Genomic DNA, 5,798 nt, shown 5'->3' with positions numbered 1-5,798 from the left:
TACGTCATCACGCCGGCGCCGCTCCAGCCGAGGTTTCGGCGCGCAGGTTCCGACTCGCGGCTGCTGCTGCTGCTGCGCACGCGCGTTAAGCGAAGCCGGGCTCCTTGGCATGAATGGATGGCGGATGAATGGAAGGGAAGGGAAGGAACCGGGCTGTTTTGCAGCGTAGGCAAGGCTAACTTATTTGCACACACAGCACAAACAGTTGCGAGCTTCTGTTTGTAAAAGGGTGTCTTCTGTAGAAAAGGAAGAAAGAAAAGCAATTGCAATGAAAAAAAAATTGGGATGGGGACCATTCCAATCTATTAATTACTTTGGAAATGGTAAAATCCTTCGACATATGAAATAAGAATGTCAACAGACATTTATGGCATACAGTTTAACAAAAGCTAATCTGTATAAAGCTGCGCCCCTCCGGCCCTGAGTGCGAGGCAGCTTATGTGTCAATCACCTTGAACCCAGCAAGCAGGAATAGTTCTGATTTCTTTTAGAAGCATCGCGACTGTGGAAAGTCTTCCGTCCATGCTATAGCGCTGCTTAAGAAACGTGAAGAGTTTAACTTTATAGTCCCCCAAAAATGCTTCCTCTTAAAATTTCTGCTCCAAAAGCAAAACAGGCCACTTTTCCAGGGGGGAGGGGGACGGACCTGTGTCCTAATAAAAAGTTTAACCAGAAAATGAAATAAATAAACAATTGCCTTCCTAAGCGGGTCCTTGCCTCAGAAGGAGAACCAGGACCCCGGAAGGAGGGCGGCGTACCAGTCGGGAATAGACAGAGACCACACCAGGATTTGAGAAAAAGCAAAGTCTGGTCTTTATTGAAAGAACAGAGAAAAAAACGCAGGTGGCGCTGTGGGTTAAAGCCTCAGCGCCTAGGGCTTGCCGATCGAAAGGTCGGCGGTTCGAATCCCTGCGGCGGGGTGCGCTCCCGCTGCTCGGTCCCAGCGCCTGCCAACCTAGCAGTTCGAAAGCACCTCCGGGTGCAAGTAGATAAATAGGGACCGCTTACCAGCGGGAAGGTAAACGGCGTTTCCGTGTGCGGCTCTGGCTCGCCAGAGCAGCGATGTCACGCTGGCCACGTGACCCGGAAGTGTCTCCGGACAGCGCTGGCCCCTGGCCTCTTAAGTGAGATGGGCGCACAACCCCAGAGTCTGTCAAGACTGGCCCGTACGGGCAGGGGTACCTAAAGTCTGGTCTTTATTGAAAGAACAGAGAAAAAAACAAACTGTTGCAACAGGGTCCCCACTCACCTAATAAAACGGAGTGAGACCCCGAACAAAAGAGCTGCCTTGACTCTTATACCTTTTGGTTTCCATACAGATCAATAACAGCGGAGGGGGTGGGAAGCGACTTGAATGGCATGAAGAGAGGATTAACATAAAGTAAGTAGAATGTTCGTATAGTTAAAGCTCTGGTTTTCCCAGTAGTGATGTATGGAAGTGAGAGCTGGACCATAAAGAAGGCTGATCACCAAAGAATTGATGCTTTTGAATTATGGTGCTGGAGGAGACTCTTGAGAGTCCCATGGACTGCAAGAAGATCAAACCGATCCATTCTGAAGGAAATCAGCCCTGAGTTCTCACTGGAAGGACAGATCCTGAAGCTGAGGCTCCAATACTTTGGCCACCTCATGAGATGAGAAGACTCCTTGGAAAAAAGACCCTGATGTTGGGAAAGATTGAGGGCACAAGGAGAAGGGGACGGCAGAGGATGAGATGGCTGGACAGTGTTCTCGAAGCTACCGGCATGAGTTTGACCAAACTGCAGGAGACAGTGGAAGACAGGAGTGCCTGGCATGCTCTGGTCCATGGGATCACAAAGAGTCGGAAACGACTAAACAACTAAACAACAAGTAGGATGTTGTAAGACCTTTAATGTAAAGGGACCCCTGACCATTAGGTCCATTTGTGACCAACTCTGGGGTTGCGGCGCTCATCTCGCTTTATTGGTCATGGGAGCCAGTGTACAGCTTCCGGGTCATGTGGCCAGCATGACTAAGCCGCTTCTGGCGAGCCAGAGCAGTGCACGGAAACGCTGTTTACCTTCCCGCTAGAGTGGTACCTATTTATCTACTTGCACTTTGATGTGCTTTTGAACTGCTAGGTTGGCAGGAGCAGGGACTGAGCAACAGGTGCTCACCCCATTGCGGGGATTCGAACCGCCGACCTTCTGATCGGCAAGTCCTAGGCTCTGTGGTTTAACCCACAGCGCCATCCGCGTCCCTGTAAGACCTTTGGGAGGTGTCAATTTTGCTGGCGGGCTGGGATAATATGTGTTGAGCTTCTTATCTACAGGAAAAATCTCCATAGTTGCTGATAATCACCATGCAGATCGTGAGGCTGGATGTTGGGAAGTGGCTGCAGTGTTAATGTGAGATCCTGCTCTGCATTGCTATCAATTTGGGTGTGATAGTCTGATGTTTGCATGCTTAATGGAAAGTAAAACTACTTTATTTGAGCCGGTATTTGTTTGTATGAATGGCATTATTTGCAGACCCAGTAGATGGCAGTGTGGTGGAGAGTGTTTTGGCACCTACAGTTTGGATACATTCAGAAAAGACAGCCTAGTGCAGCATTACATTTCAGTAAATTCAGTAAATTCATGCAAATTTCAGTAATTCCTAGGGGGAAAGAGATACATTTCAGTAAGGATACATTCAGATACATTCTTATACATTTCAGTGATAGCAAAAGGTAAAAAAGACACAGCAAAATGATACATGAAAAAGACACAGCATACATTCTTATACATTTTAGTGATAGCAAAAGGTAAAAGGACACAGAAGACACAGCAAAATGATTTATTCTCAAACGATGCATTTCTCCAAGACATGGTTCATAGTTCTTGTGGGGTTTTTAAGGTAGAACACTATAATTCTGATATTGGTAGGGTCATTTTCCTTCATTCCCCTCTCTGACCCTGACTCTCTTACGGCAATACCAAACCGATCTCTCAACTAAGAGCTTTAAATATCTGAACAAGAATAACAATCAATCAATCCACAGACGTGGACTGCGAAAGAGTCCCTTGTGTTTGTGTTCAACGGTGCAATCCTGAACATGTCTTCTGTAATCCTATATAGCTACTTCTGAGCCTTACCTCTGAGGGGGGGGGGCCTTACTCCCAGGCAAGTATGTCTAAGACTTCAGTCTCAAATGCACACTTCCATGTTTTTTTTTCTTTTGATGGCACTCTCAAAAAGATACAGCCGCCTGGTTTATTAATATTACTGTGTGGTGCATGACTGCCATCTAGTGGCTAATTGGATAATGAATGTTCTATACGCCAATTGGAAATTAATAAGGGCTCTTTCCCTTGTTCTTCCCTCACAGTGTAAAAAAATATGCAAAGCCTTTTAGCTGCTCCTTGTGTTATATTTTGAGCCATACCTGGTTATAGGAATTCTAAGGTCTCATATATAAAAACCATATGTTCATAACTTTACAAGACAAACGCATACGTAGGTATATAAACCACGTTTCTGAAATAGTACAGGAGAGCAATCCTGAAGCCATTTTGACTCTTCCAGCCACCTCAAATATTCTCTGCAAAAAGGAAGGAAATGGGAAAACCTCCCCAGTGTCTCTTTGCTCAGAAATCCTGTCTTAAGGGCGTATTTGTGTATGAATAGGGTGAGCCTTTGACCTGGATTCAGGAACTGAGTATTTACCATCACAAAAGAATGGCCAGACTGCCCAGGTAGAGCAACCAGTGACCATTGTCAGGTTTCCTGGCAGACAGAATTCCTGTAGTAGACCACCCTCCTGTGATATTTCTGTTGGAGACCGCCTCCTTCTGTGATGTATGTGTGATGTTTCGGGGGGTGGTTTTGGATTACAGGGTGGGCAATTTCAAAAGACTACAGTGGAACCTCTGCTCACGACCACAATCCATTCCGGAGGCCCGTCCTCATGAAGAAACAGGTCGCTGAGAGAGGCGCCATTGTGGGCAGGTGCGGGTGGCGCTTGCCCGCTTCTGCGCATGCGCATGCGCGAACAGCGATCGCCGCTTCTGTGCGTGTATGAACGGCGAAAAACCCACTGATTACTTCCGGGTTTGCCGTGGTCGCAACTTGGAACGTCCACGAGTGGAGGCAGTTGTAAGTACAGTGGTACCTTGGGTTAAGTACTTAATTCATTCCGGAGGTCCGTTCTTAACCTGAAACTGTTCTTAACCTGAAGACCACTTTAGCTAATGGGGCCTCCCGCTGCTGCACGATTTCTGTTCTCTTCCTGAAGCAAAGTTCTTAACCCAAGGTGCTATTTCTGGGTGCGTATGTAATCTGAAGCATATGTAACCCGAGGTACCACTGAAGAGGTTCTACTGTATAAGGGCTTGCACACAGTTCTGGTTTCCTCTCCTTCCTCCCTGCATGGGGTGAGTAGGGGACCCTGTTGCAACAGTTTAATAAAGATCAGACTTACTAGCTGCTTTGCTTCTCAATGTTCTCTGGTTGGCTTCTGTTATTTTCTCCTTCCTATAGGGAACTTACTTAAGGACTCTATACGCAGTGGCATAGTGTGGGGGGTGCAGGGAGGGCCGGCCGCACCGGGCGCAACATCTGGGGGTTAGGGTTAGGGATAGGGTTAGGGTTAGGGGGCGCAAATCCAGGGTTAGGGGGCGCAAATTACTAGCCGGGTGCTGACAACCCACACTACGCCACTGTCTATACGGGCTCTTGGACACCCCCATAAGGTGAAAGGAGCAGGGGGGTTTTCTTATAACAGTTTGTTTGTTTATTGTATACATTGCTCTTTGAATATTGTGGGAATATAAGAAGCTTAAGAAGCTGGCTTATACTGAGTCAGACAGTTGGCAGCAGCTCTCCCAAATTTTTAATTGGGGGATGTAATGGTTATAAGGGGTTGCTCGTGCGTAAGTTACCGCCACTCCTGGCTAGGTAGCCTGGTTAAACCTGTTCTGGCTGGACAGCCCTTCACTTCGTGGCTGTTCAGTCGCTAGCAGAATCCGTCAGTGGGCGTTTCTTGAACTTCTTCCAGCAAAGAAGTTCTTTGACGCCAAGTCTACGCCTACTTTCCCTGCGCGGAAGTCTTCTGCGCAGGGTGGGTGTGGGTAGCGGAGGACCCGTGCTCTCCCTGCTGGTCTCCAGCGAGGAGTCATGGAGCCACCTTGTCGATTCTCCCATCTGCCCTCCTCTATCCCTGGTGTTACCCTGATTTCCTTCCCCAGCCGATGAGCTCCCTGTCTCCCTGCTGGGCCCCTCTCCAGCATCGCTTGAGAGCCTTGCCTCCACCTCTGGCTCCGATGTCAGTTCCCTGACAGGGGATATTCTGGGAACTGAGCCTGGAACCTTTTGCATGCAAATCTGATGTGGCTACATAACTCCAAATAACATAACGTAACTCCACATTGTCGCCATTGGAACCATCTATGACTTTTCCTGTTGTTTCCCTTTACACATTCACCCTAAGGAATGCTTCTACATAGATCTCAGTTTAGCAGCTTTCAATGGAGTATGCAAGTTTTGAACTACACAACTGGCTCAGGCAGCCATTCTCTATACACCTGAGAGTCACCCATTGAACTTAGTGGGGTTTAATTCTGAGTTGACATGCATAGGATCATGCAGCTGACGTCCTAAAATTGGCAAAGTGGCATAGGAGGCAAGTAAAGGTAAGGGGACCCTTGACCGTTAAGTCCAGTCGCGGATGACTCTGGGGTGGCGCGCTCGGCCGAGGGAGCAGACGTTTGTCCACAGACAGTTTTTCCGGGTCATATGGCCAACATGACTAAGCCGCTTCTGGCGAACCAGAGCAGCGTACGGAAACGCTGTTTACC

Source organism: Podarcis cretensis, assembly GCF_951804945.1.
Source record: "Podarcis cretensis genome assembly, chromosome: 11".
NCBI classification, from domain to species: Eukaryota; Metazoa; Chordata; class Lepidosauria; order Squamata; family Lacertidae; genus Podarcis; species Podarcis cretensis.
The sequence above is the reverse complement of the archived record's forward strand: the minus strand, read 5'-3'. Positions refer to the sequence as shown.